The sequence below is a fragment of the Sinohyriopsis cumingii genome, chromosome 4, assembly GCF_028554795.1.
Source record: "Sinohyriopsis cumingii isolate HCF-2022 chromosome 4, ASM2855479v2, whole genome shotgun sequence".
Lineage (NCBI taxonomy): Eukaryota > Metazoa > Mollusca > Bivalvia > Unionida > Unionidae > Sinohyriopsis > Sinohyriopsis cumingii.
Window position 1 is genome coordinate 129,228,270 of NC_142964.1, and position 19,051 is coordinate 129,247,320.

At 36.6% G+C, this 19,051-nt stretch overlaps 1 pseudogene; it reads right to left on the reverse strand.

The window, feature by feature from the left end:
• Window positions 1-1,220: 1,220 nt before the first annotated feature.
• LOC149802089 (uncharacterized) lies at window positions 1,221-18,785 on the reverse strand (annotated as a pseudogene).
• Window positions 18,786-19,051: the final 266 nt, after the last annotated feature.

Genomic DNA, 19,051 nt, shown 5'->3' on the forward strand with positions numbered 1-19,051 from the left:
ATGTCCAACAGTACCGTGACCGTTTGATTTTCACCCTCTTGTTTCTTTGCTGCTACTTCTTCTTGCTGTTGTTTTTTTCTTACCTCTTCTTCTTGTTGCTGTTGCTGTAGGAGAAAAGCCTGTTCCGCTTCCTTTTGTCGTTGTATAAATTTCTCCAATTCTTCTTTCTGTCTCTGTCTAAAATTTTCCACTTGCGGTAATGAAGAAGGTAACGAAGGTTCCGGAACAAATTCTTGCGAGGAGAGAAAATCCACAAAATCCCAATTCACCTCTTCTGAAAGTAAGTCCGGGTTCCCTTGGGCGGTCTCCCCTGCTGGTGCACCCCAATGGATCGTTTTCTGAGTTTCCGTCATGTTGAATGACTGTCGCATAGACTGAATGCACACAAGCGCTAGCGAATCTATATTGACTACGTGACGTCACAGACTGCTCTCTTCGGATTGGATGCGAGCTGACTGAATTCTGTAACGCGTGTTCGGATTGGTGAATGAACTCAATCCGTTTCAATCCTTTCTGTCCCTATAAATAAGCGCCGTTCAATGCATTGATTCACCTGTTCTCGTCGCTTCAAGATGTGGACTACAGTTGAGTCATCCACCCTTGTGTCTTCCATGATGTTTCGGACAGACTTGCTCATGTATGTCCGATCCAAGTGGACCGTTGTCCACAGGACAAACACCAGCCTGTGGATACGTAGGATCTACGTCGAAAGACAAGGATGCCTGAAAAGAGTGCTGATGTACGGACCAACAATAAGACGCAGCCTAAGGACAAGAAGAAGACCAATGCGGTGCCATTTATGTTAATGAATACATTAACATAAAACCCAAAGGCCCTTTTCAGGGCCAGCCATATTTCTCGAAAAGAGATAGTCTTTGAATTGCCTACCCTTTTTTAATTTTTTTAAAAAAAAAAAAAATCCCATGTTCCATTCCCCTTGTCCGTAAAGTGACCCACGATTTATTGCCATGTTCAATTCCCCTTGTCCGTAAAGTGACCCACGATTTATTGCCATGTTCAATTCCCCTTGTCCGTAAAGTGACCCACGATTTATTGCCATGTTAAATTCCCTTGTCCGTAAAGTGACCCACGATTTTTCTCCATGTTAAATTTCCCTTGTCCGTAAAGTGACCCAAGGGTGTTTTTAATGCTAATTCCCATTGTCCGTAAAGCGCCCCCTTATACTACTTACAATACAGTGCATTTTACATTTAATTTGCAGATTATGTTGAATGTCTGATGAAAACAGCATTCACAATTGGACAGGTGTCTCACGTGAATGATGAAGGAGTAAAACTTATGGTAGATGTATCACCACTATTATGTAGTCTGTATGAGAGGCCTGACAAGGATATTGCTACTCAAAATCTTCTTAGCAGGTTTAATTGCTGTCAGCCTCATGAAAGCCAGTGTAGTTCAGGTTTTGATCAGGAAAGGCAGTACGGATCCTCTGAACAAGACATGATAGAATGATGACCCTCACCTCCTTGTCCAAGAAGTGCCAACACCACTGAGCAAATTGTCTGTATGGTGTATACCGATGTCTTCTGAAATAATAATTTGAAAATTGAGTTGAAATAAAATATGCTTTATGCAATAGATCAAATTTGGAAATCAAAAGTTTTAGTAGACAGTATTAGTAGTGGCCCAGTGTGATTTATCATTATTTTGTATATCAATAAAGTTAAATGATTCCAGTATAATCTGTGCATGCAGGATATATATATATATATATATATATATATATATATATATATATATATATATATATATATATATATATATATATATATATATATATATATATAAACATCTTATTTTTCGACACAAAAAGTGAAATAAAACAATATTTGTACATGTATATGTGTTGTTTTTTGGCACGATTCATCAGTATCACTGGTATAAAGGTTAGACAGTGTAGGCCTCCAGAACATGGGTTCAATCCAAGAAGATGTCATAAAACGACTTGAAAAAGTGGTTTATTTATTTGCTGTATTAATAACCCCAATACTATGCTGTCATGCATAGATCATGAAACAAAATTTATGAAAACAAAAGAACATGAAAAATTACTCCAATATTTTACTTACTCATTTCCTTGTTCTGGATGTTCTCCAAATTGTTGTCTATACTGGTAGTATGCAACTTTTAAAACATGGATGTCAAGACAAACTGGACTGAACCCTGGATGATGTGTTATACATCGTATCCCCTGGTATTCATTGCAGACACTTTTGACCTTCTCTATGTCACAACAACACACACATTCCCTAGCTGTGGGTATTACCAATCAATGTCCACAATTACACATAAAATAGAGTTTTCTTCTTTAATGCATAGTGCTGTGCTTGTCAAATTTAATCTCATATTTATAAACACATCAACAGCAGAGTACAATGACACAAACTGACTAAAGTCAGAACAGGTAAAACGCTTAGTACAGCACTGTAAAATTAAATTAGATATGAAAGAAAATAGAAGTTGCAAGAAGATGCTTACCACAGAAAAAAAGGTTTATTTTATAGTTTATCAAATCAACTATTAGCATACATATGACAAATTCGAAATTTTAACTTATAATACAGCATACAGAATATGAATTCAATTTTAATGTCATGAGGGTAATATTCTGCCTATTTCAATAGTTGTGCAAAAGCGGACCTCCTCTCTTAGAAATCTTAAGTACTTCTAAATCTTATCAACTTGTTCACAGGTTTTCAAAGCTTACAACTGTGGTCCGATGTACCTTTTACTAATCAACGTATAGATACGTCTCTACCCATGAAATGCAATACACTTGTGCAGCCTTTATTACAGGTGAGAAAAAATCCAAATTTGTAAAGGAACAGGAGACTGTTGAACAATACTGTCAATATCGTCGGATACACATATTTATCGTAACATAGGCCGGAGACATATTCAGAAAACAATTACCATGAATTGTCCGTCAGTCTATCTTGTCTTTCTTCTTCGTCGTCTTCATCTGCAACTTCGGATTGTTCGGCATTGGAAATATAGGGTTCAAACTGGTACGGATTAATTTGGGTGACGATACCACAGGAGTCTGACGTTTTATCAATAAAGTACGGCGAAATCTCTGACAATATGAAATCCCCTTATCGGTAATATAAATAAACACAAGGAGTGCAAGCGTGACCACAACCCTTCGCTCGATTCGACTTTTTCTCACGCGTCTTTTATCGCTTCAGAATCGCAAGAAGACTGAAAAACTACACATATACATTCAAAAGACAGTAACGTACCAACGCATATCTCTTAAATGACCATGTCCTGAATCCAATCCGGCGAATTAACCTTTATTTTCACCACTACGGTCAAAATACCTTTCTAGCAAAATCGGCTAGACGGAAGTAGCACATTCTACCAGTTTCTACCCTGCAGTAAATATGCTGAATAACATGATGAAAGTAATTTCACAAGATAAAATGTTTATCTCGCTTTGTATTTCAGATTGTATCATTTTATAATTTTATTTAAATTTCCAGAACAGAAATATGTAGTCAAAGTTTTGATAGTAGAATTAACGGTTGATGACGTCATCAACCGTCATAAATTTCCCTAATATTCAAAGATAACACAGATTCTGCGCCGTGTTCGGTACAGTTATTAGACCCTAACGCATATTTACTGCAGGGTAGAAACTGGTAGAATGTGTTACTTCCGTCTAGCCGATTTTGCTGGGTTGTGGTCACGCTTGCACTCCTTGTGTTTATTTATATTACCGATAAGGGGATTTCATATTGTCAGAGATTTCGCCGTACTTTATTGATAAAACGTCAAACATCTGTGACGATACCAACCGAGCCTTTGTTTACAACAAGTGTTCAAAATGTGACGTCACGCTTTGTTTTCACTAAATACAGGAAGTGGTCGGCGGATGCATTCAGTTTATATGGTAAACAGGTGCAAACGCGATATTAGGTAGGCTCCCACGCAGTTAGTACTGAAAATTTTTCAATCGGATTTTTGACATTCATATTTTGAATATATATTCTCTTTCACCAAGAAATGAACTGAATAAATGTAGATACACTGTTGTGGCACTTTAAATCAGAGACAGGAAATATTCCGCGCACAATCAAGTGATATATATATATATATATATATATATATATATATATATATATATATATATATATATATATATATATATATATATATATATATATATATATATATATATATATATATATTGTTTCTTTATGTTCCATGTCTTCAACTTCCAGACATCCATCCTTTTAACAAATTGTTCACGAGAAAGTACTTTCTACTAATTTAGGAATCAACTTCTTAGCTTTCCAGGGAAACCTAGACTGACGAAACTTTCCGGCGAGAATACTTAAAACATTGAATTTAGCCTGAGAAACGTACCCCGTTATTTAGCTTAGCCAATCAAGATTAACTTTATTTAGCTTAGCCAATCAAGATTATTTTTATTTAACAGCCACACATTTAACATGCCCATTGACGTTAGAATAATTCTCTCTGGTCCGTCTTTATTAATGGCTATTTATAGAAAGTTTCACCTTATGACACTTATTTCCAAGAGTACAAATTGTCTCATGATTATTTTAACTTTGACATTTTCCCCGCTACTTAACCACAAATTAAGTCAGATTTCTTTCTATCATGAAATTCGTGTTTTCTTCAAATCACTGGCTAATGACGACGTCTTTATCGAAGAATGAAAATAGTAGCCACGTTACAAAACATTACTGCTGGGGATCAGAAATCTAACAACTTCCATCTGTGAGAAAATATGTGACCGACCGCTAATTCTCTCTCTCTCTCTCTCTCTCTCTCTCTCTCTCTCTCTCTCTCTCTCTCTCGTCGACGACTCATTCCTGTACTCAGGTCATGCGATATTACACTAAATCTGAGGAGTGCAATTTTAAAACGAACTTCAATGGATATACCCCCCTTCACAATAAATTACATCCAAATTAGCATGTTTATCTTTTTTAACCCCGACAATAAGCTAAAATATTTTGTATGAACGTTTTCCGCATCTTTCCTGGGTGAAAACCCTTAATCTTTGATCCATAGCCAAGCACCTGGAGAACGTTTCCTAAGCATTAAATACGGTCAGTATTTCACAGCAGGGTCCTAAATCTGATGATCCCACGAAGGATAATGACCGAGTGTTACTTCAATGAGAGGTCAACTCAAAATACCCGTATGTAACAACAGTCCTATTGGATTCATTAGGTACATATTTTCAATATCAAGTCTCCTTTTCACCCGGATAATATCAACTTCACAGGCATTAGGAGTGCTGTAATATCTGGCAAAATTGGCAATGTATCGGATAGATATACTGCACGACCTTGGGAGTGCAGTATATTCATCCGACAAGACGAGTTCATATTTTCCCATACAAATGCAGTAACTTTTTTATTTTATGCTCATTTTCTTATTCTGACTAAGGCTTAATTAAATAAACAAAAATACACTACAAGAAACAAATTAACTGAATGTATGGTGCATTTTAAACTAAATACACAAACACAGACACATCATTGCACAGCAACAATAATAATGCGCACATAACTCCGCCCAGCTAAATTTGAACTTAGTTGCGCGGTCGACACCACTGTCAAAAGAAATTGTCATTTTGGTCTACTTAAAATTTAAATTTTGAGTCATATTGTGAATGAAAACGCATTACAACAACTTTTCCATTTGGTCTGAAATGGATAGATTTTGGTATTTTTGTTGATTCTACAAAATTTCTTGATTATGGACTGGATTTATTTGTGTCAATTCTACATGAAGTAACATCTGATTTGTGCAGCGAGGGAGCAGCGTGTTGACTCATCTGCATGTGTGTTTCGGTCCTGTCATTGAATGATTGGAATTATAATGTGGGAAAAAGATGAACTCTTTCAGTTGTAATTATTAAAATGACGCTATGGATTATAATGTTAATTTCATTTTGAGTGCAGTAAGGAGGATGTTATTGCACTTAGAATGTAGTCGAAATTACAGTACAGTTACTAATAGTGTAATCAAGCTTTGGAACCCATGACATGAGTCGGATTTGCAAAACTAAGAAAGTGCATTTTGAGGAAATTCAGGATGTAAAACTGTAAGTATATTTTTGCCATTCTTACTACCAGTTAAAGAAGACACGTTTATGCCTTGTCACTTGCATGCTGTTTGTAGGGACCCCATCAATTTTATGACCTGTCTGGCGTCTATCGCGAGCCTAAGTCCGAAACATTGTATCAAAAAAGTTAAAGCGGAATATTGCCATGCAGCTGATATGTGACAGTCCACGAAACAGCTGGTATGTGACAGTCCACGAAACAGCTGCTATAGTTAATTCAGAAACAAATTTATTCAACCAAAATATAAAGCGTCTTCTACGTGAGTGTACATGATTTGTTTACAAAGTATTTCCTAATACACTATACGACTATTGGGCACACCGCTCCGGTGGCCTGGTGGTTAGAGTGTCCGCCTAGGATGCGGGAGGTAGTTCGAACCCCGGTCGAGTCATACCAAAGACTTGTAAAAATGGCACTTACAGCTGCGTCGCTTTGCGCTCAGTATTAAGATGTAAGTGTTAGGACTGGTCGGCCCGGTGTCAGGATAATGTGATGGGGTGGGACATCATGCTACATGTCTGCGGCATGATGCCCCAGTGCTAGACATCGCTATAAACTGACACACAGCAGACATCGTAGCGATATGACTGAAAAACAAAACTACGTTAAAAATCCAAACACACACACACACACACACACACACACACACGCGCGCGCGCGCACACACACACACACACACACTATTGGGAACAAGTGTCGTGCAATTGAGTAAAATATCGTAAAATATTGCATAATTCTGACAATGTAAAGTTAACGGAGACAAAAATGAGCATATAATAATGCCGTATTCATTTCGAACGATTTGACGTTCTTTACGTCAGTATGAATGCCGTATTCATTTCGAACGATTTGACGTTCTTTACGTCAGTATGAATGCCTTATTCATCTGTGAATGATTTAGCGTTCCATGCGTCAGTGTAGTTAGTTCGGTGGGGTTTGCATAATGGTCCTAATGTCATTTAGTAAATGAGCTAATGTTTTCCATTCAAGGATGGTTTGACTCCAATAATAATAATAATAATGATAGTAATAATAATAATAATAATAATAATAATAATAACAATGATAATAATAATAACATCAATAATAATAATACTAATAATGAGCTAACGTTTTCCATTCAAGGATAACTCCAATAATAATAATAATAATAATAATAATAATGACCTAATGTTTTCCATTCAAGAACTGTTTGACTAATAATAATAATAATAATAATATTATTATTATTATTATTATTATTATTATTATTATTATTATTATTATTATTATTATTATTATTATTATTAATGTATGTATAATGCACAAACTAACAATTAAAAAGATATCGTAGACTGTAAACTATTTTTTATGGCTTCTGCTACTTCATTTAAAGCCGTTGTATGCCTTCTTATCATGAAAAGTTTTTATTTAAATTTAAGCTCGCTCTGTCTGAATGAGGGTTGGGATTCAAGAGCAGAAATCTCAGATGGCGGGAACTCTGAGAATATTTTAACACGATATAGAGAGCTGGTGCAAGTTAGACGTAGTTGCGATATTGGTAGATGACAATAATGATTGCTCCAATGGGTGCAAGTAATTAAAGAAAATTAATACTAAAATCATTACTCTAGCAGCAGGTTATTTTGATAGTATGAATTTCCAATTAAAATTATCTGCGCCACCGCCATAGTATGAATTTCTAATTAAAGTTATCTACAGTTTATTTTCTATACGGCCAAAAACTCCAGGAGGATTTTCAGCCCCCCCCCCCCCCCGAGGTTTATGCCATGCGTAATTTGTATTATATACATTCTGTATTAGTCATACGAGGTTTATACCATGTGTGATTTGTATTATATACGTTATGTATTAGTCATACGAGGTTTAAGTTATGCGTGATTTGTATCATATACATTATGTATTAGTCATACGAGGTTTATGCCATTCGTGATTTGTATTATATACTTTCTGCATTAGTTATACGATTTTTATGCCATGCGTGGTTTGTATTATATACATCCTGTATTAGTCGTACAAGGTTTATGCTATGTATGATTTGTATTGTATACATTATGTTTGAGTCATAAGAGGTTTACACCTTGCGTGATTTGTTCTATATACACATTATACTGCAAATTATATATATCGTATACATTCGCTTACGAGTTGGGTCAAAGTGCATAATACACTGGCAGATGAGAGTCTTTGTTGTTTTCCTACTGATCAGTCCAAACCAACCACATAGACACCATCTGCTGGCATATCTGGGTCTATGCTGTTTGTAGTTGGACCTGATTTATAAACGAGACTATACGGTACTAAAGTTGAAGCAAGATTTCAAGTGTATAGACAGTCATCAAAAGTACCTACCTATGCTGCATGTTATATGATGAATATTTTGCACCCTTTACACCTAACGCTAAAGAGTGTCAACCTACTTGCATGACACTACCTTAACGCTAAAGAGTGTCAACCTACTTGCATGACAATGCCTTAACGCTAAAGAGTGTTAACCTACTTGCATGACACTACCTTAACGCTAAAGAGTGTCAACCTACTTGCTTGACAATACCTTAACGCTAAAGAGTGTCAGCCTACTTGCTTGACAATACCTTAACGCTAAAGACTGTCAACCTACTTGCATGACAATACCTTAACGCTAAAGAGTGTCAGCCTACTTGCTTGACAATACCTTAACGCTAAAGACTGTCAACCTACTTGCATAACACTACCTTAACGCTAAAGAGTGTCAACCTACTTGCATGACAATACCTTAACGCTAAAGAGTGTCAGCCTACTTGCTTGACAATACCTTAACGCTAAAGACTGTCAACCTACTTGCATAACACTACCTTAACGCTAAAGAGTGTCAACCTACTTGCATGACAATACCTTAACGCTAAAGAGAGTCAACCTACTTGCTTGACAATACCTTAACGCTAAAGACTGTCAACCTACTTGCATAACACTACCTTAACGCTAAAGAGTGTCAACCTACTTGCATGACACTACCTTAACGCTAAAGAGTGTCAACCTACTTGCATGACACTACCGTAACGCTAAAGAGTGTTAACCTACTTGCTTGACAATACCGTAACGCTAAAGAGTGTCAACCTACTTGCATGACACTACCTTAACGCTAAAGAGTGTCAACCTACTTGCTTGACAATACCTTAACGTTAAAGAGTGTCAACCTACTTGCATGACACTACCTTAACGCTAAAGAGTGTCAACCTACTTGCATGACACTACCTTAACGCTAAAGAGTGTCAACCTACTTGCTTGAAAATACCTTAACGCTAAAGAGTGTCAGCCTACTTGCTTGACAATACCTTAACGCTAAAGACTGTCAACCTACTTGCATAACACTACCTTAACGCTAAAGAGTGTCAACCTACTTGCATGACAATACCTTAACGCTAAAGAGTGTCAACCTACTTGCATGACAATACCTTAACGCTAAAGAGTGTCATCCTACTTGTATGACACTACCTTAACGCTAAAGAGTGTCAACCTACTTGCATAACACTACCTTAACGCTAAAGAGTGTCAACCTACTTGCTTGACAATACCTTAACGCTAAAGAGTGTCAACCTACTTGCATGACAATACCTTAACGCTAAAGAGTGTCATCCTACTTGCTTGACAATACCTTAACGCTAAAGAATATCAACCTACTTGCATGACACTACCTTAACGCTAAAGAGTGTCAACCTACTTGCATGACACTACCTTAACGCTAAGGAGTGTCAGCCTACTTGCTTGACAATACCTTAACGCTAAAGAGTGTCAACCTACTTGCTTGACAATACCTTAACGCTAAAGAATATCAACCTACTTGCATGACACTACCTTAACGCTAAAGAGTGTCAACCTACTTGCATGACACTACCTTAACGCTAAAGAGTGTCAACCTGCTTGCTTGACAATACCTTAACGCTAAAGAGTGTCAACCTACTTGCTTGACAATACCTTAACGCTAAAGAGTGTCAACCTACTTGCATGACACTACCTTAACGCTAAAGAGTGTCAACCTACTTGCTTGACAATACCTTAACGCTAAAGAGTGTCAACCTACTTGCATGACACTACCTTAACGCTAAAGAGTGTCAGCCTACTTGCATGACACTACCTTAACGCTAAAGAGTGTCATCCTACTTGTATGACACTACCTTAACGCTAAAGAGTGTCAACCTACTTGCATGACACTACCTTAACGCTAAAGAGTGTCATCCTACTTGTATGACACTACCTTAACGCTAAAGAATATCAACCTACTTGCATGACACTACCTTAACGCTAAAGAGTGTCAACCTACTTGCATGACACTACCTTAACGCTAAGGAGTGTCAGCCTACTTGCTTGACAATACCTTAACGCTAAAGAGTGTCAACCTACTTGCTTGACAATACCTTAACGCTAAAGAATATCAACCTACTTGCATGACACTACCTTAACGTTAAAGAGTGTCAACCTACTTGCATGACACTACCTTAACGTTAAAGAGTGTCAACCTACTTGCATGACACTACCTTAACGCTAAAGAGTGTCAGCCTACTTGCTTGACAATACCTTAACGCTAAGGAGTGTCAACCTACTTGCATGACACTACCTTAACGCTAAAGAGTGTCAACCTGCTTGCATGACAATACCTTAACGCAAAAGAGTATCAACACAGTTGTATGACAATGGTTATTCTGGTTTCGTCGTCTTTTTGGTAAAGGTCTAACGACTGAGTATGATTAAAAATAATTGTTGTACTCTGATAAAACAGTTTAGCGCTTGAAGTATATTTTTAAAAAAATTAAAAATAGAACAAAAACCTTTCTAAAAACAAAAAGTAAACAACAACAACAGCAACGAAATACACAAAAAACAATCAGGAACAATGTTACTGTAGTTCCTATGATGACATATATTGCATGTCTTGGGATTTAATTTTATTTTACAGTGCACTCTTTTTAAAAATTTCTGTGTGACGGACGTTTGCTGAAAAGCTTATGAAATTCTTAGATCTCATTTCAACTAGATTAATTAAATACAAATATCCACGATTCTTCGTTAAACTTTTACTTAATACAATCTAGAAAACTGGTAAGGTCACATTTGATTTTAATTTAATTACTGTTTGTGACAATTAGAAAAGTTCTTGCGATCAGCAGCACATTTTCTGCCAAATAAAAGTTCGTGGCTCAAATATATCATTACATCAGAAATTTCTGGGCTGTGTTCAGACCTTTTTACGCTTTCAGCTGACGTAAGTTGAATCTGGAAATAAAACATTGTTGAAGACTCGATATTACCGGATACCTGCACCTGAACACTTCTTGATAATTAGGTATTACTGTGTGTTTGAACGCTTCTTGATAATTAGATATTACTGTGTGTTTGAACGCTTCTAGATAATTAGGTATTACTGTGTGTTTGAACGCTTCTTGATAATTAGGTATTATTGTGTGTTTGAACGCTTCTTGATAATTAGGTATTACTGTGTGTTTGAACGCTTCTAGATAATTCGGTATTACTGTGTGTTTGAACGCTTCTAGATAATTAGGTATTATTGTGTGTTTGAACGCTTCTTGATAATCAGGTATTACTGTGTGTTTGAACGCTTCTAGATAATTAGGTATTACTGTGTGTTTGAACGCTTCTAGATAATTAGGTATTATTGTGTGTTTGAACGCTTCTAGATAATTAGGTATTACTGTGTGTTTGAACGCTTCTTGATAATTAGGTATTACTGTGTGTTTGAACGCTTCTTGATAATTAGGTATTATTGTTGTGTTTGGATTCTACACCTCATTGTCTTAGCAATTCATATCAACCGCGAACAAGCTGTACCTGCTGTCAATGATATATGGATAGCAAAACATTACATATGTTACAGTGAACTTTCTGCTATATCTATGGATGTTTCGTATTCTTACACGAAATCTACTTTGTACAATAAGAATCTACTGATCACGTTCCCAAGATTTATATAAGGTAACAATAGGAATAATCCTTTACAGTGTAATCTGTTCGTTAGCATTAGCAGAGTATCAAATCTACAGATGTTTTGTATCATTCATCAGGCTGATTGGCTACAAGCCTGCGCAAACGGGACAAGGAAATCCTCAGAGATTCGAATCCAATGGACTCCATCTATTATTGCTAGATCTCCTAACAATCTCATCATATCTACATTTCGCGAAGAATCCAATTTCACACTGTCGGATCACGTCAGCCAAAGAAGGGACTTGTCTGATAGCGGGAGAACAGTTCATGGCCATTTTGCAACCCCTCCTCATTAATTCATTCTGGAAAATGAATTGGACAGGACCTGCAAGTTAGAATTACTTGATCTCATCTGAAGATGAATGCATCTAATAACTAATGCGTTCACATTTTGGAGCCTGAACTTCTGCAGATAGTATTTTGTGTATTCCTGGAAAAACAATAAAAGTGCTTAACTTCTCTGAAAATAAATCAGAAAAATATGGGTATAACTTGCGCTGATGTAGTGTCCGCGTGAATTCGGTGACGATCTCTTTTTATGTACTTGTTCTTGTATAAACTTTCAACACAATACCTACTTCGTTAGTCAGCAAACGGAACGTGTATTTATTCTTTGGTTGATATGCCCATTATTACAGCATAATTTGTTTATAAGAATTCATCTATAATAAAACTGAATTACTCTTACTGGGAATACATGTACCACTCTGACATCACATAATTAGCCTGTTGTAAGATAGTTTCTGGACGGCTTTCAAGGATTGGTGCGTATTTTTTAATGATATTTGTTTGCCGTGGAATATGGGGACTTGATTTACGGGTACAGGGGTAGGGTCTACACCGTAATATATTTTTGCCTTTGAAAATGTTCTTGTGGAGAGTAACAACTTAAAATTATGATAATATACAGGTATTCTATGTTCTCCACGTCACATTAGCCGCAGTGATATACATCTCTTTAAACGTAGCCATGAACAGTATTTGACATCGAGGTTAGAAATAAAAGTACATATTCTTACGACTTTGAAAAAGATTTCTGTAGGTGGTCCAGCAACAATCAAAGCCTGTTTTCACAGCAGTTACTTTGTCAATATATCTAATTAACATTCAATTGTCTCACCAGAAAAAGGAGCCGAAACGCATTAGAATGCATTTGAACTTACTTGGAGAAAAAAGTTTAACATTGCACTGGTTATATTAATTCAGGGTAAGCAATACTGAAACCACAGACTGTTGATTTTACATTTTCTGTGATCTCCATTGTAAAAACGGACTATCTGCAATTCATTACCGGCTTGGTTCCGTACAGGATATTGGTACAAGTCCTCAGGGTATAAATACTATGATCCAGTATCCATTTTCATCAGAGTCGCAGAGCTTGTTTGCATACTCATAACTGGAAGGACACTACATCCATCTAGACTGCAGAAAACTAAGCGTATTTACTATTCGGATGACCGCTTATTGTCCAAGAACCAGTTTGTAATTTTAGAACGTTAAATGCATTGGACTGTTAAAGAAACATATGCAACTCACAGAAACAAAGATAAAACTGTTGTTAAGTTAGGCCTAATAACTTTTTTCTTTTGAGTCTTTTAATTGACTACCGAGCCTTGCGGGGAAGGGGATTTGTTTAGAATTCCATGTATGTATATATGATATCATATTTACGAGTTTGAGAACTATTCCGATATTCTATTTTCTAACATACACACATCAGCTATCAAAGGTCTTATACTGTTGTCAGAAAGACGTACCTACCCTGATAAACATGAAGTACGCCTTTTTTGTGGTGGGTGGTCGTGGTCTGTATATTTTTTGCTGTTGTTGAGTAAATCAGATTTTGAAATTTCAGAGCAATACTAGTCTGAAAATGCTCACACCAGGACTTTGACAAGCTTCCCTACAGATTTGTGTGTGCATTATTCTCGTCTTAAACATCATCGACACCATGACTTTGACAAGCTTCCCTACAGATCTGTATGCGCATTATTCTCGTCTTAAACATCATCGACACCATGACTTTGACAAGCTTCCCTACAGATTTGTGTGTGCATTATTCTCGTCTTAAACATCATCGACACCATGACATTGACAGGCTTCCCTACAGATCTTGTGTGCATTATTCTCGTCTTAGACTTCTCTAAAGCAGGGCTTAACCAACTAACTTGTTTATGTAATGAAACAAGATTCTAAAGAACCAAACAGGTATCTTAATGCATTCATTTCCAACTTATCGATGCAGACAAAATCTTAGAAATGTTTACTACTTTTTACATAGATCTCAGAATTGTCTGGGTTCGCTCTTACACCACAGTGCATTATATATTAATAGGATTGTCTGATTAAAGTACACATGATATGTATAACATCAGCTACATGTCGCTACAGTAGAACATGTTTTTCAGCAAGAGAAAAACTTGCTATCATTTAAAGTATTTTTTTATTATTAGGTAAAGGCTGCTATCAGTTTATCTTGGTACTGACATCATAATTATAACATAACTTTACCGCCAAAGTAGTACATAAAAACTGAGCACCACTGAAAGAAGAGTTATGGTTGCATAGGGTAATGTTAGTTTATATGACTTTTAATCAGTCACGTACGGTACTGTTAGAAGATAATTCCACACATCCGATCTAAATAATCAGGCTGGCATGTTGGGCTTGCGTCTGCGATCTATCATCATAGCGGAGGCAAAGTTTTATATTTCGAAAGAATTCTGACTTTGTCCCAATTCCGTAGACTTTCCCATGAAATGGGATTTTTGATAATGTATCTCTCTGGTTTAAAAGATCAATCTGTTTTGTGTAATGGGTAGTAGTCCTGTGCCGCAACTAGTGTAAATATTAAAATTTATAGAGAAGCTACTTTTGTGTTGGATGTTACCGCTTGCAACATTTCTATTTCTTAACACAATTTTGGTGACATCGGTGGGATTAAAGAGTTATAAGAACATTTGACAAACCTACTGCATACCAGTAACACATACAACTTCAGTGTAAAGTTACGTTTAAGAAGTACTGCAGAGAGTTCTTTGGAAACAGCACATTGTAACAGCCATTCATGTTGGATCAAAAAACAATGTGTGTGTGTCAGCTGATTGGGATAAGTGCGCTTAGTAACGTCATTTATGAAATTCCTGATAATGATGTAAACCAGGTATAACCATAATAACGATTAAAATGTCCGCACAAATGGGAATCGTCGATTATGTAATGGAAACATATAGAGGAACGGCGTTGCAAGAGATCGGCCTAGAAGAGAAAGACGAACAAACTTCATACAATCTAACGTCGAAAGAGACTTGAGCCAGTGCAAACGGTGCAGGAGAGAAGGAAAATTAAAGACGTAGAATATCAGGATGAATCGAAAAGATGGAAATATAATTGGAAACGTCACACAAAACGCAGACACAAAATGAGACTGAAGTGCACAATCAATTAAGATGTACATCTATATGATCCTGCGAAGGAAGATATACTTACATACGGTTTTGAATTCGACGATGGTGGTTGGCGCGACAATATAAACCTTCTTCAGTTGCGCAGTATTTACGGGTGATGAGGTTAGCCAAGTGGCCACAGAGGCCATTAAGAGTTATTCTGATGTGAGAAATGCATTGACTGTCCGATTTGGCCGAAGATGTGCTACTTTATGATGTTGCAGTCAGTTCATGAGCAACCGGGGGAAAATATCGTGTAATAATGTAAAAATAGACCAAACCACAGCTAGATTTGTTCAAGACAAAAGTACACTTAATCGTTTTCGACCAAACCACAGCTAGATTTGTTCAAGACAAAAGTACACTTAATCGTTTTCATGAAGAATTCTTCATCAACGTTCTCCATAAAGAGCAATGATGATGGATTCAATGAAGTAAGGCTCCTTCTTCTGTAATTGAAGCAACTGCTAACCATATTGTTTTAAACCAAGACAAGCTTCGCATCAGTTCATCTAACAGACAAAGAAAACAAACAAGAATATCAGAAATACAGCGAACAAATGTAGCAGCTCTGTTGGTAATATATCTGAATTATCACGCGCCATTATTATCGTGAAAAGGGATAGAAGGTACTGGATTTTTAAGAAAAGAAGAAACCAACGAACCAAGAAACCTACTGTGTCCAAAATAAAGTTGGTGAATGGTCTATAAATCTACTAATGACAGTGAACAACGAGAAGCATTCAGCTTTAAAAATACAAGTGTAAACAAGGCTCCTGTCTGTGCGAAATTAGTCATTATCAAACTGAACACTACTTACTTCAAGGGTCATGTCCCGGTCAGACTGGTACCTCACCTGGCCTCAAGAAAAGTTTCGGAAAGAGGAATCTAAAGAAAGTGAAATAAAAATGAAAGACATTATTGCCCAATCCCATCGTACGTCTGGATCACCTATTTTCGAATGAAGACAACGACGTTAACCTAGATAAGGACGAGGATGATCCTGATACGGAGTACGATTAAAATGTCGATGAAACTATTACATCTTTCCGCTGAAACGATATCTCAGCGTCAAAAGAATGATACATATTTGTCGAGCGTGCAAGAAAAGACACTGTCATTTGCAAGTGAACAGAAGGTGTGGATAATGTATTATTCCAGGAAAATTTGAATTTGAAAAAAGGTGAAGTTGTCAAATGTTTACAAATATTGAATCAGGTTAGTGCAGCAGAAGCAGTTGTGTCAATCAGGTTTGGGTTGGAAAAGGAAGAGAGAAAAGAAAGGAAATAATTGCAATATCATTTTACTGACAACGACTGTTTGGCGACATAGGAAACACCTTGAGGCGAGTGACACCTGTCAAAGTACAGCAAGGAGGACAGGAAAGGATACGATTCAGATGGACAAAGGCTTAGAAAAAAAATACAATTAACCAGACAAACTACCATGTATCCGTATGAAACCAGACAAACTACCATGTATCCGTATCAAGCCAGACAAACTACCATCTATCCGTATGAAAGACATTGAAAAACATTAAAACAAAATGTGGCCAACTCTTTAGTTGACTGGCTTAGACGTGTTGATATACATATAGTAATCTTTGTTGTTCTATAGACGTGCTGATGTGCATTGTGTAATCTTTGCTATTGATTAGACGTGCTGATGTGCATAATGTAATATATACTTACCAAATGACCAAGTTCACAGGCCGTCTTCTGTAAGAGCTCTGTCAAGATGCAGAAAATGGTGAGGATAACAACCTATCTTTAACGGCAGCGGTGGAATCGGAAAGTTTAAAAAGTAAATAGCACGCTTGCAGCTATCTTGAAGAAACTGTTCTAAGCTGGTTAAGAATGGAACGTAATGCTGTCCTTTGTAATGTATTGAACTGATACAGAGATGAACCGCATGAGGAAACTGACTTTTTGCCGTTTGAGTTGCTCTAAATTTGGCCAGTAAGAAGGCAAAGGCGGATTATTAAGAATCTATTAAGCGGGGACCTAGAGATGCAGTAGTCGGTTGGTTAACATATTATTTCGATTTCTTGTGTCCGGTGATGTTAGTTGTAACTGTCTCCATAGCAATAATTATTATATACTCATTTTTATCTCCGTTAACTTTACAGTGTCAGAACCGTGCAGTATATTTCCATACTGCACTGCTTTATTGTGCACGACACGTGTCTAGAAATTGTATTGTCTGTTAGGAACTAATTTTGATTGTAAACAATGTATGTTCATGTAAAAGACGATATAAATTTTGATTTATTAGATTTGTTTGTGATGAATTAAACACAATTTTTGGTGCATTTGAAAGTAGATATGATGAAGTTGACGATGTGAATGAGTTCACTGAGTCACGAAAGAAACTTTCAACCACGCAAAAGAATGAACCTGATATTCGCTATGTCCACAACAAACGTAAGACAAGTAGTATTGAAAATACCATTCTGATCATTTCAGAAGCTATTTGGTAGAAATGTTTATAACTATTCGTTAATCGAATGGTTCAGACTATGACCCGTACTCTAAAGGATCTATTTAAATAGCATAGCAAGGCATATTAAAGCCAATGGATATCCCGTTTCTCTCAGATACGTCCCATTTGGCAAGTCAGTCCAAACACTAAATTCGAAAATAAAATGCAACTGAAGAAGGTGGCTTTTGGTAGAAACCACGAGCATCAGAGTCAATAAGCCAAGACAACGAATAAGTCTTATATCCTCTGGAGAAAAGAGCGCTCACACCGCAGCTGCTTTGCAATTTTCCCAGTTTTACATTTTTGAGACAATGTTGGATTTGTAGTAGCGACAGAAATCATACAGTTGAAGGAGATATCTGGGGTCCCTCAACAAAGAGAATGCAAGTGACAGGCCATAAACATGTGATGTCTTTAGATGGTAAAAAGAAACTCAATAATTATACTTTTTGCATCTTGAATTTTCTTAGTACGTACTTTCTAAGTTATTTCTGCTGATCAGAACTACGTGGATTCCAAAAATTGATCTACACTGTGAAATTGTAGCCCGGGTCACTTGCCACATTGTAACATTGTGAAAGGTAATTAGCACTCCAACAAACAAATAATTCACATTTCTATACATACAATGAAACCCTTGTGAAATCTTCCCCCATATACCTCCAATACGTGTGTTGATTTCACAGAGTGCCGGTAGCTCGTAATCTTCATGAAAGAGGCATCTGTAGTGCACTGATGTAACTGTCATGTTTTGATCTGCTTGACGTGTTAAATACAACCAAATTTTGAAACGCGGGCTATTTGTCTTGAGCAGATTTTTCGAATGGGTTCTATAGACTTTACAATAGTTAAAATGAATGTTAGAAGAAAAAAAGAAAAAAGATAATATCTTACCCAAAACAAATGCTCCACTGCGAAAACATACAGGGAATACGATTACTGTCTGAAGTAATCGGCTTGATTCGATGGCCTTCGTGTGCGTGTGTATAAAAAGGGCATTATTAGGAGGGTGAA